The 25,486-nt window shown below is 42.9% G+C and overlaps 1 protein-coding gene across 1 annotated transcript in view; it reads right to left on the bottom strand.

The window, feature by feature from the left end:
- OSMR (oncostatin M receptor) overlaps positions 1–25,486 on the bottom strand; it is a 410,044-nt gene that overhangs the window by 335,068 nt on the left and 49,490 nt on the right. The window lies entirely within an intron of this gene.

Raw genomic sequence — 25,486 nt, 5'->3', positions numbered from 1 at the left:
TCAAATTCAATATCTTATACATGAATTACAACTATCACCCCAATACTACCAGCTCTACCAATAACAGATATAAAAATAACACCAATACCTACACTACCAATATGACCACTATCAATTCTACGATCATTGCTACACACCACAACTACCACTTCTGCCAATAGAACTACAACCAATACCACCACAGCTGGCACCTGTAGCACCACCAACAACACACTACCACCAATACCTCAACAACAATAAGAAACATACCACAAAGCCATAAATTGACACCTTCCGCACTACAACTAATACCAGTGTTAGCAGTAGCACACCTCAATTAACAACTTCACATTTTCAACCCCCACTAATACCACCAAAAGCACCAATATTACCAGTACCAGTGCCACACCATTACCCACCAATAGCAATACTACCATTAGCACACCACCTAAAGCATCAGAACAAGCACCAGTGATATCAATACCAGCAATACCATCACTACTAATGCCAAACCACCAACACCACTGCCATCTCTACCAAGCATTGCAAAAAAAGTCAATAGACTGGTTCAAAGAGCTTTCTCATGGAAATACTTGCCTACATGCCTATGCTTACTTACATTGTTACATAGAAGCCAGGCTTTTGGCGCCGCCAATGCATGCAGCATTCCACTCCGGGCTTATTTACCAAATGTGATCCCAATGTTTCATAGGAATTAACCATCATCTCATATTAACCCATTATCTCTTGTGCCTCTTCTTCATAACCAAACCTTATTATTGAGGATGAACCTCTACCTGTAGCCGGAATCCTATGATCACCAAACAACTCTCTTAAAATGATTTTTTTTCTGATTATAAAGTCCTCCTTCTTACCCAGTCAGTCCTGCTATCTCTCTCCAGTGGGGCCAATAATTAGACAGGGAGTGCATCTCTCTCGTGCCTATAATTACAATGCCTTAATATTAGTCGTGTGGTTGTATAGTGTGTGTTATTTCCGCTGTGCATTAACAGGGCACATAGAGTAAACGCACTATTACATCACTGTTCTGGGGAGTTCAGTGTTTTGCGGGATTGAGTACCTTTTGACTGTACTTAGAGCAGTTGAATGTAGAGCACAGGGCCTACTGAAGCTTTCAGGTTCGGGAAATCCATGTGCAATGATTCTGCTGCAGGTCAACATTGCTCTTTTTTAATTTTTCACTCCAGTGGTGCCGGGAACAGTACATTAATGCCTTACCGGGTTTCCATGTTTAAAAAATGTCAGCTGTATCACAAGAGGTAAAAGGGTATTACTCCATTGGAGTTCCTTCTGATTGGTAGAGTTCAGATGGGAGGGGCAGAGTAACTTCACTCTCCCTTTATTAAATCTAGCATTAGCCAAAACCTTTTAATTTTACTAAAACTATAGATATAATACACTTACTTCTGGGATTCTCACCCAACTGTCTTCATCAGTTGCTGTGCTACTCTCATTTTCTTGTGCCAACAGTACCACACAGCGTACGGCAATGGGTTAGCCACTTCAGCCAATTACAAATTCTGATCTTTAACAAGGAGCACATCCACAGACACAAAGTAGTTTTCTTCAGTGTCAAAGACAACTATAGCAATCTGTACCTTTTGAGCCAAAAAATATTTTTGCTTTTATCAAATTTATTCTTTTTTATATATTGTTGAGAGCCCAGCAGCTTACGCCAGCAATAATGCTTTACAAAAAACATGACAAAACAAAACAAGAGATGACACAGCCAAAAAGCTGTTAGTGATCTTTTTAATTTTATTTATTTTATTTATTTATTTAAGCTTATACCGCGCACAGCTACCCACAATGGGTTTCCCGGCGCCAGGGATAGACTATAGAAGAAAGGAGGGTATATCACCTGACTTGAAGCCACAACCGACTATTGGCCACGCTGAATAAAAAGCAAAGTCTTCAGAGCCTTACGGAAGCGGAAGTTACTAATATATTATAAAGTTGTATTAATTTAAACGCTAACATGTTAGAAGGAGCAATACTTGCTCCTTCTAACATGTTAGCGTTTATATTAATGTGCCTGCTTGGCATTCTTTGAATCCATACTCAAGTACAAACAGAGTCACATGCATTTGCCTTTGTTAGGTTATTTCATAAAATACCTAGGGATTTTCCATCTCCATGGCAACACATTTTACCAGATTACCAAATAAAACATGATCCCTCAAGCTAGTGGTTTCACCTCCGTGCAGATGTACAGACAGGAGTGCATCTAGAGGTTATTTTTATTATAGGTAACAGTTTGACACATTTAAAATGATTCCTCTTTTGTTTTTGGAGAGGTTGTTTGAAGTGGCACATCACAGAAATAAAGGGATATCCAGTTTTGTGTGCAAATGTGTTAGTAGAGTTTAGATAAAAGCATGAGCGTTAAGAACGTATTTATGCATGCCAGGAAAGACTCATTTCTGTTGTAATCCGGTGGCAGGCATGCCAACAGCTTGGCGGCCTTCTGGGACCTCCGCAGCTGCAGCCCTACAGGAAAACTACCAAAGTCCTAATCAGGCTCTTTGTTTCAGTTGACTTAGGTCTTAGCAGCCTAGACCATTGATTTGAAACATAAAAAATCATACACATCTCAGTTTAGAGATCAATGTAATACCTTGGATAAAACATGCTCAACACAGGGACACCTTCTGTAATAACAAATTGTGGAGACATTATTCAGAGGTCAAAAGTTTCGGGGTTAGGCTTTTTCAGGAATGCTACATTTTCAAGAACAACCGCGATACCCACGCAGCAGCAATATAATTTCGCCGAAGTGCGGGATCTTTCGCAATACATTAGATCCATTTGACAGATGTTATCGGATAAGATGATGCGTTAAACGAAACGAAAAACATATGGTTTACGATCTCAGAGGTAAAAGGGGGCGGGTGGAGTTGCTGAAGAGAGTGGGTGGTGGGAAAGTGAGCAGCTGGGAGTTCACTGAAATTAGTCATCAGCAGAGCACAGATTACCGCATTTATAATTCTGGACAGGAAATATGCATTACGTCTTGTAATACTTCACAAACCAGACGTCCAGTTCCGGTTCAAAGATGCAAGGTTCAGATTGTTTGAAGCCATTCTACTTGCACACCGCCTCCTTTCACAGTTTTAAGTATGAGCTGCCTTCACACTTACAGCTTCGTTGTGAGCACCAGTGTAACCGATGTTGCCCTTTAAGGCCATACCTCATTTTGTATTTGTGTGCCGTAATAATCACGAATTCCATGAAAGGAGCAAAATGTGCACCTGGCTTTAGGTTACAGGATGCTGAAGCATTATATCCATCACTTTTTACTTCACTGTGAATCCTTATTCACCAGTCATTTAGTTCCATAAGTAATATTGTGTAAGTCGCTGGATTTTGAAAGAATGAACTTTCTAATATTCCTCGCAAAATCCTATTACCTGGACTTAATGAAAACTGATTGTACACATACATATTTTACACACACACAAATGTATGATTAGAACCGAGCTGATGAGTGCACTCCATCAATTGGACACACACACACGTACACACACACACACACACACCACACACACACACCACACAAACACATGAAATAATTTTTTTTAGGTTTGCTAATAAAATTGGTGCTGTTTGAGAAATCTTCACAAAACATTCTTCAAAAACAATTTCAGCCACCTCAGCCTTTCTAGAATTTTTTTGGGGTGATCCATCAACACGTTTTCCGCATGCAATTTCCCATAGGAATTCCAGACACACTACAGGAGAAATGGCTGAAAAGAATCATACCAAATTTGGCAGAAAACTAGAACTTTACCCGGAAAGTGTGCTTTTTGTGATATGGTGTAAATCCGTTCAGCCGTTTTACAGAAATTAAGCGTCACAATGTATAGCTATCTTGCGACGCCATACTACAGAGGGAGTACAATTGGAGTACCCATGTAATAAACAGCAAATGAAGCAAACTGATTGGCTGGATCTCGGTCCTGTGATACCGAGTTCTGTGAGTGGCTGTCCACAACACGAAGAGAAATGTTGTGCCCGCATGCTAGGATGTAGGGACTCGGTCCACATGTCCTGAAAATAAAAACAAAACAACATATCATTGGGCAGGATAGGGAACCGTGACCACCTGATCCTTGTGGGAACACCCACCCTAGGGGCCCTTGTGGATATCACAATGGTTAAAGTGAAAACAAAATTCCTGTTACTGCAGGCTCGATGCACTCTTGCGGTAATCAGTGTGGACATTTGCCGGAGAAAATCAAAATTACTGTTTAATTACTGCAAGATTACTGACGGACAAAAAAAGCAATGGGGTTGACCACCTGCAAGGGGTTTCAAGCACAGCGTGGAACTGGCCGCCCACCGTGGGGTGGAAGTCACTGCGCAGGGCCTGGCGGCAGGGGCAGAGTAGGCCGACTTAGGTAAGGTGATATAATATTACATTCCATTTCAAAAAAACTAAAATTCACTAAAAAACAAAGATAATGTAAGGGTATACTTAGGTGAAAATGTCAGTTAATTTGTTACATTCTAAACTCGAAAAATCACTGAAATTCCCTATTTATAGTTGACTCAAGGAACTGTAACTGCCGCCCTCGCCATACACTGCTTATGATCGCTTTTATTACATCACTCATGAGATGTTCTATCACATCATTGATAACATCACTGATGATATCTGAAATTGCATCATTGATTACAACACTGGGCATGGCAGGGGTGTGAGCTACATTTCCTTGAGTAAACTATAACTAGTACATTTCAGTTGTTTTTAGAGTTTAAAATGTAACTTTTCCTGCTAAAGCAGTGATCATGTTATCGCCGTTCTTGATAATATGACCCTATGTCTGTTGAACAAAGAAGCGCAGTATTTGGGACTCCTTTTATAACTGTCCACCTTCATTAGCTTGTGAGAAATGCTCCAAAATCAAATTTAGACACAACGGTTGCAATCAGGGAAGTTATGTGTTGATTTATCAAACAGCCAAGGAACACAGTTGACTTTAAATAGGTAGAAGTAACTAATAGTGTTATGAGAATTTAGGCAATCTGGTATCCGACCATCTCTGGAAAGTAGCCAATAAATCTATAAAAGCAACTTCAAATAGGTAAAGCACCCGTAAAACATTTAGGGCCAGATGCATCAAGCATCCATTTTGCGATTCCTAAATAGCGATTTTTTGCGAATCGCTATTTAGAAAGCGCAAACTGGTATGTGTGTACAAAATCGCTATTTTTTAGCGATTCCTTAATTTTCTTTATTTGCGAATTCTCATTTTGCGAATTCGCAAATAAAGAATAATTTGCAATGCATTCCTACGGGCCAGGAGGCCCATAGGAATGATAGTGCAATAATTCGCAAATTATGATTTCGCATAATTTGCAATTAGCTAATCGCAATTTGAGAATTATTTCAAGGGTTCAGGGGTGTCTCAAAGACACCCTGCTGCACCCCTGAAATTTACATGTGTGTGCATGTGCACACATACATGCCCTATGGGCATGTATGTGTGTCACATGCCACCCTCACAAATGCCAAATAGGGCATTTTTAAAAGAAATCGCAAATTACCACCAAGTACAAGTTGGTGGTAATTTGCGATTTCTTAACACAAATTCGTAATTCCAAATAGTTACATATATATCATTTAAGGAATCACAAAAATTAAGATTCCTTAAATGCTATGGCAAAATAAGGAATCGCATTTTTTTGCGATTCCTTAAATTGCGATTATTTGATACATAGCAAATCATGCTAAAAGGCCGTTTGCGAGTCGCAAAAGCCTTGATGCATCTGGCCCATGGTATCATTTTTTTCAGAGAAATTCTCCTACTTGTCTAGTTAGAAAAATCTCTCAGTAATCTCCCCCAACAGTGTTGCAATGTCAGTGCACAATGCATTAGTTAACACACTGGATTAAGCAGCATTTTTGAAGACACTAGATGATATCATCCAAGAAGTCCAGATAACCTGTTTACAGGGTGTGTTGAAACCGGTTTCAACATGTTAAAGGCCTCTTAATTTCTGCTTTACCTCTAAGCAGCATTTATTTTCGGTTTCCATTCATATTCGTTGGTTTGCCCCTTGCATGATGGAAACAAATACGCATGGGCACGGAAGACGTCTCTAAAAATGTTTTTGTGATTTTATGTAAAGTATTTATAAAACACGAGCTTAGCTGGATGGAATGAAGTGCAATACCATGATAAATACACAATCACATCTTGGGATTTGTGCAAAGGCTACCATAAAATAAAAACAAAGTGAATAAAACAAAAATAAACATTATTTGGGAGAATACCAGGAGACAGACGGATGTATACTTTATAGGAATGCAAGAGGATGTGAAATGAACATTTCCTGTTAGTGAGTTAGTGTAGGTCATTGATTGAGGGAACGGCTTTATTTTGGGTTTCAGATCTCTTTACTAGTAGAAGGCCTAATATCATTGCAAAACGGATTAATTGCTAGTGCTAGAACAGCGACTGGTTAAGTGAGAATAGTACTGGATTGGGTCCTTATGGACTTGTGTAAATGGAGAGTTCTGGAGGCCCATTGTTAGATTTGGGGGTCTCTAGTTGGCACAGGTAGGTACTTGTGACAAATAGGAAACCTTGCCTCTAGTCAGGGTAAGGTGGTACACTCCTAAAATAACCCCTGCTCACCCCCTTGGTAGCTTGGCACGAGCAAACAGGCTTATCTCAGAGGCAGTGCGTAAAGCATTTGTGACCACATACAGTAATCAAGTGACAGCACTACAGATGGACACCACACAGGTTTTATATAAAAAAGAAGTATTCTTTATATAGACTAATCACAAGACCGCAAACAACAAACATCCACAATACTGTACTTAAAAATGGTAGTTTTAGCTTTGTTCTCTTTAGTTCTTAAAATGCAACACTTTGAGTCAATGTACCTTAAGATGCGACACGCGTGACATCGAAAGTGTTGCAACAACGGAAATGTGGCAAAGATCAGGTGCAAAGAAATAAAGGCGTCAAGTTCTTCCTGATGCGGCACGCTTCTCCAATGTTGCGAGAAGTTTCGACTCGATGCGTCAGCTGCAGCGGCGACACCCTTGTTCAGTGATGAGGCGACAGCAGCTTTGTCGGCAAAACTCTTCCTTGACGATGCGAGACGCTTCCGCTCGATGCGACAACTGCAGCGGTGACACCCTTGTTCAGTGATGCGACGACAACAGCTCCGACGGCGGCACGCTTCTTCATGGATGTGAGACGCTTCTTGTGGTGCATTGCAATGAGACAGCTACAGCAGCGACATCCTTACTTAGAGAGGCGACGGCAACGGCTGCGACGGCGACACGCTTCTTCGGGTTGCGGGACGTTTCTTGAGGTGCAGTCAATGCATCAGCTACAGCAGTGACATCCACGATGTGATGGAAGCGGCTGCGACAGCGACACGCTTCTCCCTCTTGAGTCGCGCTTCCAGCTCCTTGCGACACGCAGTCCCTCAGAATGCCCGAAACAGCAGCAGGCACTTCTAAAGGACTTTAGGGAGATGGGGGTTGAAGTCTGTTGTCCCTGAGACTTCAGCAGGAAGCGAGCTCTTTTCTCAAGCTCTTGGAGATCCTTCACAAGTTGAACAAAGTGCACACTAAGTCCTTTCTCCTTTCTTTGGCAGTCAGGAAACCACTGCAGGCCAATACCCCCATGCAGCACTTCAGCTTAGGGATAGTCTCTCCTCAGTTTCTTCAGGTTCCTCTTCTCAGTAAAGGTTTCTTCTTCTTGTCCAAAAGTGATCTAAATTTTTGGGATCAGGGTCCCACTACTTATACCCCAAATCCTTTGTCCTCTGAGGCAGAGGGGCCTTTGCCTAGTCCAAACCAGTTCTGGAGCACTCTGTTTACATGACTCCTTCGTTCCTTTCACAGTGCAGGGCAGAAATATCAGACTCCCCACAGGAGGTGGAGCCAGCATTGTGGAGGGAAGGCACAGCCCTGGAGCACTCTGTTGACATGACTCCTCCTCTCCTTTCACAGTGCAGGGCAGAGACACCAGACGCACCACAGAGGGTGGAGCCGGCATTGTGGAGGGAAGGCACCGCCCTATTCAGGTCCCAGGTGCAGCTCCTCCCACCCATCTACTTGCAGATATCTCTACTTAGCCCTGTGCTGACTCAACCTGTCTCCTGGAATCCCCCAGCCCTGTCACTCAAACTCCAGACAAGGAATACACAACCTAGCAGATGCAGGCTTGGATAATTAGACAAGAAAATACCTACTTTCTAAAAGTGGTATTTTCAAACACAGATTGTTAAAACCAACTCCACTAAAATATGTATTTTATCATTCTGAGTTCAGGCATACTAAACTCGAATTTCTACCATGTTCCCTGAGTTAGTTAGGATTATAAAATGTAATAATCTAACTGCCCATTCTGGCCTAAGGAGAACAGGCAGCCTTGCAATAGTGAAAACTAAAAATGGCTGTAATTCACTATTAGGACATGCCACACACCAGGGCATGTCCTACCTTATACTTACAATGCACCCTGTCCTTGGGCCTACCATAGGGGTGTCTGATATGAAGAAAAGGGAAGGTTTAGGGACTGGCAAGTGGGTGTTATGTTATGTTATATATTTTATTAAATGCAACTGTTACCCCTTGGGTGTCCTGGCGCTAACTGCTGTCCTAATGCAGAAAAAGACTGAGGAAGAGACAAAAACAGCCAGGTCTTAAGCATTTTCCTGAATAACAGCAAATCAGTGCTGTTCCTCAGATGTAAAGGAAGCTGGTTCCACGCCTTTGCAGCACCGACCACAAAACTTTTCCCACCCCAGCGTGCTCTTTTTACGAGTGGAACTTTGACCAGTTTTTGAGCCGATGAACGTAGCAGTCTAGTAGGGGTGTACCATTGAAATAGTTCTGGCAAGTAGCATGGTCCTGGATTGTGAAGCGATTTAAAAACTAGACAAAGAGATTTAAATTGCACTCGTTGCCTTACTGGCAACCAATGAGACATTTGCCTGTGTAAGCCCGGATGACTTCTCACAAAGTCTGTGTGAGGAAGTCTCCTTATATTTTGAAAACAAGATTGACTCCATCTACGGTAAGATCCTAGCATCCCAAACAGAAAAAGGCACCCTGAATGCTGCTCTCCCCACTGAGAATACAAATTTCTCACTGACCACCTTTCCCCCTATTAATAGCAGAGAGCTTCAAATATTAATGACCCACGTAAAATCTGGGTCTCCGGAGGACCTTATTCCTGCCAAAACCCCAGTCCCCCTGAGTACTTTGTTGGGCCCTCACATTCAAGACGTAATCAACCAGTCCTTAAAGAAGGGACACGTGCCAACTGAGTGGAAGAGAGCGGTGGTGAACCCCATCCATAAGAATGCTGCTCTCCCCTGGACGGAGCTCTCCAACCTCCGGCCCATCTCCCTCCTACCCTATCTTAGTAAGCTTGCCGAGAAACACGTCAACGCGCACCTGTGCAATTACATCGAGGCAGCGGGCGGCCTAGACCACTCTCAATCTGGTTTTAGGCCAAACCATAGCACAGAATCAGCTCTCCTGTCAGTGACTGATAACATCCGGATGTCACTTGACGGGGGGAGCTCAGTGATTCTGGTGCTATTGGATTTGTCCGCTGCCTTCGACACGGTGTCGCATAAAATTCTTCTCGGCACCTTGAGGGAGGTGGGAATAAGAGGGACCGCCATGGCATGGCTAGAAAGCTTTCTTGCGGAACGTCAACAAGGTGTCAAATTGGGCTCCCACAAATCCATCTGTAGGGAGCTCACCAAGGGAGTGCCAAAGGGCTCATGTTTAAGCCCCACGTTATTTAACGTGTACGTGGCCCCCTTGGCGGACATTATAAGATCTCACGGGTTCTCCCCAATCTCCTACACTGATGACACCCAGTTGCTGTATCCCTTCCAAACCCTCACACCGACAGTTATACAATCTTTTCAAAATGGTATGAGAGCTGTGGCAGATTGGATGGCCCAGAACTTCCTCCAATGCAATGTGACCAAAACTGAAGTCATGTTGTTTGGAGGGGCCACCCTGCTATGGTCCCCCGACTGGTGGCCACTTGAGCTGGGACCTGTCCCCGTACCAAAACAGATTGTCAAAAACCTGGGAGTGCGCCTAGACCAAGCATTCATATTAAAAGATCATGTCAATCAAGTTACTGGAACTTGGTTCCGAGTAATTGGGCTATTACGACGCATTTTCCCCTTCCTGCCTGACATTCACAGGAAGACGTTGGTACAAGCATTGGTCATCGGTCGGATGGACTACTGCAATGGACTCCTCATTTCTGCCAATCAAGAACAACTTGGCAGACTGCAGGTAGTACAAAACACCGCAGCTAGACTCATCTTGAATGCTTTTCCCCAAACTCCTTCACGCCCACTCCTCTCTCACCTTCACTGGCTCCCGGTGAGACAACGTGTCAACTTTAAAGTATGCTGTATAATGCATAAGTGTATTTATGGGTCTGGCCCTAAATACCTAAGAGACATATTCGTCCCTTACTCACCGGGACGTGTCCTGCGTTCCAGCAGCACTATGTTGCTGCAGGTGCCCAGAGTGACGAGAGCAAGACAGGGAGGATGGGCCCTCTCACTTAAAGGCCCCATGTTATGGAACTCTCTGCCTCCACAGCTGAGACACACCCCTAATCCCCTCTCCTTTAGAAAGAAATTAAAAACATACCTCTTCACACAAGATCAATAATTTTTCCTGTTATCTGTGCAGTCTCATGTCCCAGGCTGTTTCCTAATACCTTACCAGAAGCTACGCGCGGAGATACCCCTTCGGGGCTCATTCAGGCGCGATACAAATACATAAATAAAAATAAATAAATAAATGAAGTCTACAAATTTCATTAGAAATCTGGGCAAATTTTGGTACACCAGATAACAGCCTAGCAGCGGTGTTCTGCAACATCTGGAGTCTATGCAACAGGCTCTCTTGCATGTTTAAATAGAGGCTGTTACAGTAGTCTAGATGTGACATAATCAATGCAGTAACTACCGTCTGCCAACTCTCCTTAGGTAGAAAAGGAATGATTTTCTTGATGGTCCTGAGAGTGAACATAGTAGATGATACAATGGCGTTACCGTGCCTTTTTATGTCCAGTTTATCATCTAGGTACACTCCCAAGTTTTTCACTTGTTTGGAAGGTGCTGAGAGGGGCCCCAGAGAATCAGGCCAGCATTCAGGGGTCCACAGGTTGAGGTCGTTCCCAAATAGGATGACTTCTGTCAACATTGCAGTACCAGACTGCACGCAGGCTCTGCAATGGCAGACCTGAGACACATTTTACAAGGCTGCTTCTGTGAGCGGCACAACCAGTGCTTCAAGCCCACTAGCAGCATTTGGATGTTCAAGCCCTGGGTACACTCAGTGCACTATACTAGGGTCTGACAAGTAAACCAAATCAGCCAATAATGGAGTCACTAATCCATACATCAATTTACAATGCACTGTAGCACTGATCAGCAGTGGTAAAGTGCCCGGAGTCATAAAACAGCCAACAAGAGGTCAGAAAAAATAGAAGAGGGAGGCAAAAAGTTCAGGGATGACCCTGCAAAAAGGGCCATGTCCAAGACCCATCATATTTGATGTTTCGAACACTGCCCTGAACACCAGTTTCCCAAATTCATGGCAGACAGCTACTATTGTTCCTATTTATATGAAGGGAGATAAACAAGCCTTAAGTGCTGTTGGCCCATCTCTGTAATTGACTCAGAAGCTTAAATATTAGGCTGTATCATTTTGTAAGGAATTGAGGCTTGGGCGAACGAGAATAAGATGACTTGATTAATATGGTGCAGTTTGGATATACAGCACGACTGGGGACTCAAGAGCGATGCGTGAACTTGCACCTAATCATTGCAAAAGTATACTGTAGCCACAAAGAAACCATATACCTTTCTTTTATGGATCTCAGTTGTGCCTTTGACCAGGTCAACCGAACAAACCTATGCAACATTTTGAGACATATGCGCCTACCCAAACCTATTGTGAATTTTTTACATGTCCTTCACAGTGGGGTGACTGCTACTGTGAGGAATAACCCGGAAGGGGAGTGCACAGAACCCTTTAGACTAGCCAGAGGGGTTTGTCAAGTCTGTGTCCTTGCCCCCAAAATATCTGCTTCATATATTAACAGGATTAAAAAGAAATTGATCGCTAATGACAAGGACCAGCCAAAGGTAGAACCCTGGTGTATTTTGACACGGTTATATGAAGATGGTGCCATCTTAATTGCCTGCACCCCCAATGGTCTGAGAAGCCTTGTTTATAATTTTGTTAAGGTTATTGACAAACTGGATCTTGAAACTAAGACCTTTAATTTGGTAATCAACGACATAAGGTCAGGCTAATCACTATAAAGGGAAAACCTATTATGAGAGTGAATGATTTCTCATATCTAGAGGTGACCTTCGATGCACGGAGCTCCTGGTTATCCTGCATTTCGCACAGGTGTCTCCATTTTAATCAATCTGTGAAGGTGGTTTTGACTTAGCCAGAAAGGTGGGGAGCAAACCTGTGCTCTTTATCCTCGAAATTTACAAATGTGAGTATGTTCCAGTTTTATCCTAAGGGCAGCCATCTGGGGCTATCGAAATTGTGCAAAGATCCAACAGGAGGAGAATTGCTTTTGTAGGCGTGTTCTAGGACTTTCACCATCCAGTCCACATTATTGTATACATGAAATATTACCTTTTATTCCATTTGCGCTTCAGAAAGCGGTGGTTGCAGCATGTATCCTGCCAAAAATTGATTACTGCTGTGGGCTGTTTCTCAATATACAATCACGATTCCTCAACAAAATGCAGGTCTTCCAAAATGCAGCAGTTCATCTGCTGCTTGCCATCCCGAAACATCAATCAGTGGCTCATGCCCTCCCAATTTTGCACTGGTTAACAGTTAAAAGACAAATTTATTTATTTATGTATTTATTTGTGTGTTTTATAAAGCGCACAGCTGCCCCAACGGGGCGTCCCGGCGCTGGTAAAACTGGGGACAGTGAAGGTAGGAAAAGAAGAGAACATTATATGGAGAAAAGGTGGGTCTTTAGTGACTTTCGAAATGCCGCTTCAGTTTGACAGGCACGTAAAGTAACCGGAAGTTTGTTCCAGCACTGAGTGGCGCAAACCTCGAATCTAATTTAAGGCCCTCTGCAATGCCTTTAAATCACTACATGGACTTGGCCCGATTACTATACACGCAGTTTCAGGTGGTATATCCCAGAGAGGCAGCTCCACTCAGTGGCCTCATCTAATTTGGTAATCCCTAGGGCCAAATTGCTTCATGAGGTGGGGGAGAAGTTTAGTTTGGGGCACAGCTAGACTGTGGAACTCACTCCCTCTGGCACTCAAGAAGGAAAGCAATCTTTTGACGTTCTGCAAGCTTTTAAAAACCTGTCTCTTCAATAACTAGCCCGAACGCACCAATCCAGCATCCCCTTCTGGTTAGCTAATACTGCAAAGCCGCCACACCTAGATGCCATTGGGTATTAGTGCGCGTTACAAATCAAAATTTCATTATACATGAGGAGCTGGGGCTTCCTTATATCAGGTATTCCATCAACTTAGCACCACTCCCCTTTGGATTTCTATTTGGGTAAATGAGAAACCAATTTCAATCGCACGGTCATTCCTGACTGTTTAGCCTGTGAGCCGGGCCACAAAATTGGAAGGCTTAGCTATAATAAGAACCTTACGGAAGTATTGTTTTAGACTTGAAATGTTTACTACTCCACACTTGATAGTCAAGGTAGACACTCAACACTTCCGTGAAGAGGATGAATATAAAAAAAAACATTGTCATGGGACTATGTTATGATACAAACTTGCAATGGCATAAAACCCTATTTTGAATTTGTGAAAAAAATACCTGGGAAATGTAGTGCTAACAACATTATTATATATTTTTTATTTTTTTTATTTTTTAAATTTGTATGGCGCTACAGCTACCCAAAAAGGGTTTCCCGGCGCCTGAGTCATTTGATTAGATAGAAGGAAAGTTGCCAAATTGTAGTATTACTGCAGTTGTTTCTGGAACAGCCAGGTTTTTACATATTTCCGGAATTTCGTATAGCTCTCTTCTTTCCGGATCTGAGGGGGAAGTGAGTTCCATAGAGTGGGCCCTCTCACAGCAAAAGAACGCCCTCCCGTTTTTTGGAGTTTAAATCTAGGAATAGCAAAATTTGCTGCTGTTAGAGATCGGAGATTTCTTGTTGGAAGGTAGGGACAAGCCAGGGTTTGTAGGTAGGCGGGTGCAGTTCTGGTTTTAATTTTAAACATATATGTCAGGGTTTTAAAGCTGATCCGATGTTCTATCCTGAGCCAATGTAGGTCATTCAGATGTTTAGATATTCTCTCAAACTTTGGGATCTGACACAGGAGTCGTGCAGCCGCGTTTTGGATCATTTGGAGTCGTTTTATCACTGCAAGATTTGAGCCCAAGTAAAGAATGTTACCGTAGTCAATGCGTGATGTTATTAGTGCATTGACTACGGTCTTTTGGGTGTTTTGGGGCAACATCCAAATAATTTTCTTTAGCCATTTTATTATGGTGAAGCAGAGGCCAGCGACTTTATTTGCCTGCTGCTTCATCGACAAAGTATTGTCGATAATGACTCCTAGGTTCCTTACTTGAGTGGCTGGGATGGGAAGATTACCCATCTCTGCTGGCCAGTGTAAGGGGCTCCAGAGCTCTTTATTTCTTCCAAGAAGAAGAACCTCCGTTTTATCCCCGTTTAGCTTCAACTGGTTAGTTGACATCCAGTTGAAGATTTCCTGAAGACCATTTTTCAGAACAGAGGGGGTTGAGGGGTTTGAGTCAGATAGGGAAAAAATTATCTGCGAGTCGTCAGCGTATGACATTAACGCGAGGCCCACGCTGTCGGCTAAATCGGCCAGTGGTCGCAAGTATAAATTAAAAAGCAGCGGGCTCAAGATGGAGCCCTGTGGAACTCCATGGGGGGTGAGGAACGTGTCCGAGCATGCAATGCTGGATTTGATCTGGAAAGATCTATTGGTTAGAAAAGACTTTATCCACTGAAGGGCCTCATTTCGAATGCCAATTCTCTCTAGTGTAGTCAAGAGAGTTTTATGTGAAATGGTATCAAACGCCGCACTCAAATCTAAAAGAATGAGTGCGACAGTTTGACCCTTATCCAGGAGCTTTCGAATTTTTTCGGTCACACCCAGTAAAGCGGTCTCCGTTGAGTGTCCTGTACGGAAACCTGATTGCGATGGGTGGAGGAGGTTGTTATTCTGCGTGAAGGAAGTGAGGGCGGCATGGATATGTCTCTCCATTAGTTTAGAAAAGGCAGGAAGTAATGATATAGGCCGATAGTTTGATAGGACCGTAGGGTCGGCTGAAGGTTTTTTCAGTAATGGGGTTACAATGGCGTGTTTCCAGCTTGCCGGGACAGTGGAAGTTAAAAGAGAGGAATTTAGCATGTTTGCAATAGTAATTAAGGGGGCGTTGTCAAGTTGTTTCAGGAAACGAACTGGGAGGGGATCGCAGGGAGAGCCTGACGAAATAGATTTCAAAGATATTTTTAGGGAGTCCAGAGTTATGGGGGGCCATCTCTCAAGGGAGTTTGTTTCTTCCGGGGTTCTTAAGATATGCTGCTCAGTAGCATTAACCTGGGGACTAGTAGTAAAGTTTGAGACAATAATTTCAATTTTGTCATTGAAGAATGTCGCCAGGTCTTGACATTGTTTTTTTGTTAACGGATGGGCAGTGGCTGATGTTTGGGCACCTGCTAGATCCTTTACTATATTAAATAAGGTCTTTGTTTTGTTTGTGGCATTGTTGACGGTATTAGCCACATAAAGGGCTCTGGCTCTCCTGCAGGATGTATGGTACACATTCCTTGCGTTATTGTATTTTATTTTGTTTTCGTGTTTGTAGTCTTTGCGCCAATTCCTTTCTAAAACTTTGCATTTGGATTTCTCAGCTTTGAGTAGTTCATTAAACCAAGGGGCAGGGGGGGCGGTGGAAATTTCTCTTTGCCTCCGTTAAAGGAAGGCATTGGATTGTTGCTGTTTCTAGCCACTGGTTAGTAGTTTTCGCGATATTTTCCATATTTTGGCCGTAGGAGGGGGCGCTATTTATAAGTGCGTTATTCAGTCTACTCATATCTAATAGTTTCCAATTTCTCATGGATTGCGCAGGCCAGATGCGACTCCTGGAAGGAGCCGGTCTGGTTAGGCTAAAACTTACAAGGTGATGATCTGACCAGCATACAGGGCTGGTTTGAGTCCATTGTAGGTCAGGGGTATTAGAAAAAATAGGGTCCAATAGGTGACCTGCTTTGTGTGTAGAACCAGTATTGAGCAGAGTTAAATTTAAAGCAGTGAAATCTTCTATAAGATTACAACAGGCCACATTTGTTTGGTCCTCAAGGTGCAGGTTTAGGTCCCCTAAAAGTGTGAAATTTTTAGAATTTAACAGCAATGGGGCAATGTGGTTTGCTAAGTTGACTGTCCAGGAGTTAGCATTCCCTGGTGGTCTGTATATAAGAAGACCGGACAGAGTAAAATTCGGGTTGAGGGTAATTTGGAAGGAGGCGGCTTCACAGTCTGGGATATTGGCTGGGAACATTTCAGCTAGATAACATCAGGAGTCATTTGTGCTTCCCCCTTGGCCAATATGACTCATTGTCTATTTTAACTTGCCCCTGTGGCAAGGATTCTACTCAGACTTTGAAACATTTTCTTTTTCTCTAAATATTATGTGTCCCGTAAATATACATTTTAACTACCAATTATAGAATTAAAGGGTTTTTATCAGCACAAACCTGCACTTTATTTTTTACATGCTATCCAGTCCCCTGGTATGTTCTACCATTGGCAGTTTTTAACAATGTGTAACTCAAGTGTGCAACTCGGTTTGTGATCAGGGCCGACTGGGAACCAAAACCGTCCCTGGCAAAGTGCTCGGCGTACCCTCACCCCACCCCTCTCTCTTTGCCCTTTTTCTCTTTGCCAGGGCCAGTTTTCGGACTATTTTGTTACAGGGCCGATTTTGCAACTATGCTGCAAAAACGGCCCTGTAACAAAAACGGCCCCCAGGAGCCCCAAACCGGCCCCCCACCCGTGCGGCACACCGGGGGATTGCCTGGTGCCCGCTACGGCCAGTCCGGCCCGGTTTGTGATCTTTTATGAGATTTTAGCTCTGATGTATGTGAATGATGAGAACTGTATTTTTGTGATATCTTGTTCTTTTATGTATTTTACTAGATTCCAAAATAAAGATTTCAAAGAAAGAATGAAACAGAATAGTAGCTATTATAGCTGAAACTGTCAAGTTTTTAAGAGTTTTCAAAGGGCCAGATCAATACAAGAACCACAGATTGGCAGAGTGAAAGAGGGCACAATTTCGAGTTTGGCGGAGGAGAAACCGTTATGTTTACACTGATCGATACTCTACCGTCTCCGCTGGTGGAAACCATAGACCAGGGCCGTCTTTAGCGCTGGTGGCGCCCTGTGCGACAATGTTTGTTGGCGCCAGTGACCAACACTACCACAGATTCACTCACTAGCACCCTTTAACAGTGACCGTGTATCCATAACCACACTCTCTTAGACGCATTGAATTAGTTATATAGCGCCACTCATACCAGTGTTGGGTGTCAGAGCACTTTGCATCACATACATTACACAGAGATAATCAATCATACGTGTGTAAAGCAATATATAGGACATGTTGCATAAGCCAAAGGACTAAACGTGCAGGAGTCACATGTCATCCATACTAGTAGGCAGTATAGTTAAAGAGTGCTTGTTGTGGGGAAGCAAAAATTCAGATTCGAAAAAGAAACAGCATAGTTGGGTGTTTCCTTTAATAATAAGAATCGATTTCTAGCCAAATTAACCCTTTATGCAACGTTAATCAATGTTCTAATGTATACTTTGCAGTGTGTACGCAGTTCTATGATGAAAGTTAATAGCTCATTGTTTAATATTAGGACTTTAAGTTGTAAATTGCAAGTAACAAAAGCATGTCTCTTTTAAAAGCAGTAACCTGCTGATCTGTTTACATGATATGCACTCTGTAATCTACTTGGTACACATTCTTTGAAGCAGGCATATTATCCCTCAGCACTAACTTCACGTAAGTCAAAACCTCAACTGTACAAAATGCGGATCTCTCTCCAGGAAGATAATTAATCACATGAGTTATCTTGACATTTTTGTGAGGCCTGGTAATTACCGGAGGAAATAAACGCTGCAGCAGGTGCTTGAAAAACATACCAAACTTGCAAACACGGCGCCCCCAGGAAGCTAGCACCCGGTGCGATGGCACCAGTCACACCGCCCAAGAGCTGGCCCTGCCATAGAACATTGGCACCATAGAAACCTCAAACTGTCGTCCATATTTAAGGCAGACAGATGTTTTGAGATACTTTTTTCCTGTTTAGGACCGCCAGAAAAATCCTAGCAATCTCGAGGACGAAAAAATAACAAGCATTTGCACTGCAATAGGTCTTGCATTACTGAATGTTTGAGCTATTGGTGTTTCATTATTATTAGCAATGCCAATAGCTCAAACTTTAATAAAGCGAGACCTATTGCGTTGCAAATGCTTGTTGGACTAGTCGTTTCCCATTTAGTGCTGTAAGGATGGGCTCAAAAAAATATGACACGTTAGTAGCTAAAGATCCTGTACTGGCTGAAGAGTTCGCACATCATTACTGGGGATCAACTTCAAAGACTCAGTGCTCATCTGTACTACTTGTTCGAACCTTTTGCTTTTTGTTTGACTTTGAAATTGACTACTTGATTGTTTATGATATCATTTCACTGTACTTTTAACACTATAGATGTATCTGTGTATATTTGCTCTTCTCCTATGTAAAGCGCTCTGATATCTGCAAAGATCTTGTTCGCGCTATATAAAACTTTCAAAATAAATAAATAAATAAATAATAAATATGGAACTTTTAACAGCCCTGATTGAATAAGCCTGTTTGACTAACATGTTTGCTCGGCGAATAAATCACTTTATTAGGGAGTTCAGAGGCTTTAAGAATCTCGGTAGAATTTTATGAACAAGCTTTGTAGAATGGACAGCAAGCACAAAGAACTACAGAAGCAGAACCTCGCACATGACAGCTTTACCAAGGTGGGCTGAAGCCCAGCTGATCAAATAAACCTATTGAGTTACTTCCTGGCAAGTGGGTGGAAGAAAGGGTTTCTGTCAATGGGATCAGCAGAAACAGCACTTGGAGAGGAGATTTTTCTTCTGAAGGGCAGAACACAACCCAGCGCCTGGTTGCTTCAAACACCACTCTCAGCTTCTCCTCACTGTAACCTTTTGCTCTGCACTGGAGGTCAACAGAAAATAACCCTGACACGATTGATTTTCGGAGTCCGCTGTTAAAATGTTAGTTACTCAGTGACAACCCTCGACGTCAAAGGAATACAGGCTTGGAGGGGGCACCCCTGTCTTCTCCTTGCGCGCTGAGGTTGGGAGGGAATCCAGGGAGCCCACATGCCCCTCACAGGTACCTTGCGCGCTGGGGTTGGGAGGGAATCCAGGGAGCCCACATGCCCCTCCCAGGTACCTGCATGCCTCTCCAGCCGGGGGGAGGGCCTTCCTGGGGTGGGCGTGCCACGTTTAAAGGGCCTGGTCCGTCCTTGCTGCGACCTCTGCTTCCTGCCTCTGCCCAGTGCTCGGCCACCATCCTCGGGCTGCATCCATCAGCCCCCCCCTCTCGAATACTGCAGTGCGTGCGTTGCCCGGCGCTGTCGTATCGCCGACTTTACAGGTATGTGTGCCTCTCTCTCGCCTCCCTCCGGCCCTGTCCCTGCTGTGGATCCAGGTAGTACAGGGCCCTGTGGTGGATACCACACGGGGGGGGGGGGTTGGAGGTGGCCACCCACGAGTATATCGGGTTGGGTTAACTTGCGGCACTGTGGTTCTGGGGGGACTCGGGCTAGGGGCAGCTGGGCCTGATTTGGGGCCGCGGTATGGTGCCACGTGGCCGGGCAGGCGGAGGCCGGTGGGTTTAAGATGGCCGCCGGTCGAGTTGCTGGCCTTTTGGGGCCTGCGGCGCGTCGAGTAGACTATTCTGGCTCATCGACTCGAGGCAAGATCAGTTATTTAATCGGATCGGTGCTACCAGTGGCCACCCACGTATCTCGGGTTGGGATTAACTTGCGGCACTGTGGTTCGGGGGGGAGGCAAGATCAGTTCATTAATCTGATCGGCACGACCACGGATGTACTGAGCTCCGCATCTGCCTCGCTGGGGCTGCTGGGCCTTGGTATTTTGCATCCAGGGGTGCAGCGGGCCATGCGCACACTGCTTGCCGGGGCCAGAGGAGGCCCTGTAGTGGGAGGCCTCGAGCCCTGCGCTAGCTGCCAGCTCATGGTGTCCATGCACACTGCCCCCTTTGACGCACGCTGCCCCCAGAGAGCCCGTTCTCTAAGTGTTCTATGTCAGGCCAACAATCACGCTTGATGCGGGTTAATCCATTGAACCATCACCCAATTTTTTAAGGCTGCAAGACACGTTAGCTTGGGGATGATTTGTAAAGGTTACTACATGCCCCACAATACACCGCGAGTGACAATAAGGTGTAACTTCCGGGCGCGATTCCTACAACGTAAGGGTTGGCGGTTGACTATGCGAACGATTAGACAATATGAACAAGATGGGTTTGATGCACAGCTGGTTATGGTAGATTTATTCAGGCTAAATGTACTTTATTCCGGTTTGTTGGTGCTCAATTAGGAGGCGTCGAGAGCCCCACGACGTCTAGAAAACTTGCAAAGGAAGTGAGACCAGATGGTATCTGGTGTCATCCCTAATTGGCACACATTTAGGTTATGTTCCCCTGGATCAGAAAAACACTTTCATTCAATGTTCATTTAGATCTTGGTTTATTTAAAGGTTGTTCATGATTTACGTAGTATTTTCTATGATTTTGAATCAAAGTTCATCAAATTATTTCATTTTTCAACATCAGGCAAATATCAAGGCGTGTCCAATGCATTTCGGGCACTAACATAATGTGCCCTTCATCAGGGAAATGACACTACAAATGAAGATAAAACAAAATATCAATAATGCTGATCTTAACTCATTGTCATTACAATATGTTACATTCACATAATTAAACGTGCAAAAAACATGTTTATCCTAAAACGTGTATGTCATGCATTTAAAAAAACAGTTGGTGACATTGTGCAAGGTAGTTGGGGTTTGTGCTGAGGGTTGTGAAAAAATGGTTCTCTTAGTACTCACATGCCTGTCATGTCGGTATAGCGGTTAATCTGTAAAAGTATAGGCGTTTGTTAGGTGTTTGTCAAATATACGAAAAAAAAAAAAAAAACTAGCCTAAAGCACAAATGCGTGCGCGCTGCAAAAGCAGCGCTGGGGTTTTCCTACTAACCTTACCAAAGCAGATAAAGGAGGCGCAATCGTCATCATGAACAGGTCAATGTATAATGAGAAAGTTGTTGAACACGTTATGGATAAGACAACATATAAGGAATTGGACTCCAACCCGACTATGGAATACGCTAAAAACTTAAAAATGATCACAGATCATGCATACCAACAAGGAATCATCACAGAGAGAACTAAGAACTTTCTTACAACCAGCGATCCAAAAAGTCCAACACTAAGAATGACACCCAAGATTCATAAAAACCTGAGAAATCCGCCCATGAGACCAATAGTCTCAACCAGAGGAAGTATACACCAACCGATTGGCCAACTAATCGACAAGTATCTGCAACCAGCTGTACAGTCAACTTGTACATACATCAAAGACACCTCACAGTTCTTGTTAAAACTCCAACAAGTTAAATTACAACCGAATGAGAAAATACTGTTATGCACAGCAGACGTCTGTAGCTTGTACACAAGCATACCACACAATATGGGTATTGAAGCCATAGAAGCTGCCATCCTAAACATGCATATAGACCAAGATTTCCAGCTATTCCTAATGGAATTAATGCAATTTATCCTGTACCATAGCTACTTTAGAGTTAATAACAAGTGGTACCAACAAATGACAGGAATGGCCATGGGCAATTCGGCCGCACCGGTATACGCTAATATGTTCATGCACTGGTACGAGAATCAACACATCCTGAATGACAAAAATTGGACAGATCATTTGAAAATGATATTGAGGTACATCGATGATTATTTCATTATATGGACAGAAACTGAGGAGAAACTAAAAAATCAACGAAACAAGTTTAACAACATCGACCAAAGGATTCAACTAACGTGGAACATTTCGGACACATCAGTTAACTTCTTGGATGTGAACGTCATAATAACACCTAATGGATTTGAAACAGATCTTTATGTCAAACCCACAGACAGGAACAATATGCTACTATATTCCAGTTTTCACGAACCTAATCTGATCAGAAATCTCCCATTCTCACAGATGGCAAGAGTCAAACGGATCACATCTAACCAAACCACCCTAAAGTTAAGACTGAAAGAGATGACAACCAAATTTGCGAAGAGAGGTTATCCTAAAACTCTAATGGATGAAACCGAAGAAAGAATATCCAAAATAGAAAGATCCAAGTTATTGACACCAACCACCAAAACAGAACAAACCCGGATGGTAGTAGTTTCCAAATACTCTACAAACAGCAAAAAATTCAAACAGATAATAATGAAACACTGGTCCATACTGAATATAGAACCGGACTTTAACAGAGCATTTGAACAACTCCCAATATTTGCCTATACAAGAGCTAAAAACATAGGAGAAATTCTGCAACAAACACCAATGGATACCACTACAAAACATCATGGCACTAAACCTTGTCTAAATTGTGGCAACTGCAACAATATAATTAAGGGACAAACTATCAATCACCCAACACAAGGCCACGTCATAAAACTACATGTCAATGCCACCTGTGATTCCACCAATTTAATATATGGGATTAAATGCCCATGTGGGAAGATGTATGTAGGAAAGACTGAGAGGCGTATAAAAGTACTTTTGACCGAACACAAGTCAAACATCAGACTTAAGAACACGAAATCAGCACTCTCGGCGCATTTTGTTGAAGCTCAACACAATGTTTCTCAAGTCAAGTTCATTGTACTAGAGACTGTTCCAAAATATGAGGGTGTAAACAACAACAAGCATCTTTTACGCAGAGAGAACTATTGGATCCAGAAATTATCCACCCAGAAACCCGCTGGGCTAAACGAAAGGATAGAATTTTCTTGTTACCTGTAAATATATAGCTCCAACAATCGTCTGCACTGTTATTGTGTGATATGTTCCTGACATCCTGACACTAACTTAACCCATTTAATTTTCACCACACTGATAACTGCCACCTAGTAGCTCTACTGGCCAAACGTTTAGCATACTATGCATCACACTTCCTTTAGCTTAGTTCGAATCCCCGCCATGATCAATTATTTCTCTATTTAATATTTTTCTTTAGCACGTATTAGCATCTTTTTTAGATTGTACTTTTTAATTTCTGTACCTTACTATTGAAGCACTATGAGCGTTAATCCGCTGCGACTACATTCGCATAATCTGTTACACTCGTTACACATGGTAGTCTTTCTTTTCTCTCATTCCCACATGACTGAGAGAACTTCCTTAAAACTAATGAAAGCCGGAAGCTAACTGCTTACACCGGCTCATCGTAAATCGGCAAACGGGGAGACTGTAGCGCGTTCTAACATCTTCACAGGTTAGTAGGAAAACCCCAGCGCTGCTTTTGCAGCGCGCACGCATTTGTGCTTTAGGCTAGTTTTTTTTTTTCGTATATTTGACAAACACCTAACAAACGCCTATACTTTTACAGATTAACCGCTATACCGACATGACAGGCATGTGAGTACTAAGAGAACCATTTTTTCACAACCCTCAGCACAAACCCCAACTACCTTGCACAATGTCACCAACTGTTTTTTTAAATGCATGACATACACGTTTTAGGATAAACATGTTTTTTGCACGTTTAATTATGTGAATGTAACATATTGTAATGACAATGAGTTAAGATCAGCATTATTGATATTTTGTTTTATCTTCATTTGTAGTGTCATTTCCCTGATGAAGGGCACATTATGTTAGTGCCCGAAATGCATTGGACACGCCTTGATATTTGCCTGATGTTGAAAAATGAAATAATTTGATGAACTTTGATTCAAAATCATAGAAAATACTACGTAAATCATGAACAACCTTTAAATAAACCAAGATCTAAATGAACATTGAATGAAAGTGTTTTTCTGATCCAGGGGAACATAACCTAAATGTGTGCCAATTAGGGATGACACCAGATACCATCTGGTCTCACTTCCTTTGCAACGATTAGACAATAACATTATAACGAACAATAGCATGCCACAAGGTCTGTGTCAAATTAATAACGAGAATGGTGTTTTTCTCGTTTTGATTTTGGGCTGCGGCGCGCTGCCCGGCCGCGAGTGAGGTGCTTCGTGTCTGCGGTCTCGGGGGTTGCTAGGTAACCCCCCCCCCTGCAACTGCGACACGAAACCGGAGAATCCGGTTCGAGTCTTGGCAATGACTTTGGCCATGCCCGTCGATCATAGGCGGCCCGGGTAGGGCGGCGACATTCATTCGTGTGAACTATCAGTCTGTTTCAGTTCTGAAGCTACTCATATATTAGAAAAACACAGAATAGGGACACAGTAGTTTTTCTTTGCGTTTGGCCTTGTGCAGCTCTCCACTGTCACAAAGTGTACTTATAAATACCCTCATATCTACATGGGGTGAACAATTCAAAATCAAATGTATGTGAATCCCATTTAAACATTTTGCAGAGAAACAGAAAAACATCTGTATTTTGCAGCAACTAAACAAACGTAGTACCATCCCATGTGCAATTTGGAAATGTAAACATTGTTTTATCATGACTACAATGAGTATTGTCAATTGCATAAAGTGCCCATTGGTTATCGTAGAAATTGATGGGACGTAATATTTGTCCTGAATTCCAGCAAGAGAGCACTACTCCTAGGATGTATTTCTCCTATGAAAACATTTTGAAAATAAATTAGCCTAATAGTGCATATTAAAGCACCATTTTCAAATACATTTGCTAAAAATCTTAACTTCTGAAAGGTCACTAATTAGATATTCTAATATTTCTATGATGGACCAAGCCAATGAGGCCAGAGGCTCTCCAGGAGTTGACCCCAATTTTCGAAATGTATAATTGTCACCTTTGTGCAAGGGCCAGCATTATCTTATTGCTTCTCCGTATGCCATGGGTGCCCCCCTATTCCAAGACTTGCATATGTAACATGTCAGTGCTGGGATTTTCCCCTTGATGCCGTACCTATAAAATGGGTGAGCCATTTCTCAATAAATGTTAGTGCCAGTGTTTTCTCATGGGTGCACCTGGATCATTCCAGTGCCAGCGTTTTGGCAAAGTTGCCTCAAGGAAAATAGAAGTACCTCAAGTTTATAGTGTGCCAATGCCAGCATTTTGAAACAGTAACCTAAGAGTTATGCCTAGTATG

Source organism: Lissotriton vulgaris, chromosome 3_1 (assembly GCF_964263255.1).
Source record: "Lissotriton vulgaris chromosome 3_1, aLisVul1.2, whole genome shotgun sequence".
Lineage (NCBI taxonomy): Eukaryota > Metazoa > Chordata > Amphibia > Caudata > Salamandridae > Lissotriton > Lissotriton vulgaris.
This window is presented reverse-complemented; position numbering and strand designations above follow the sequence as displayed.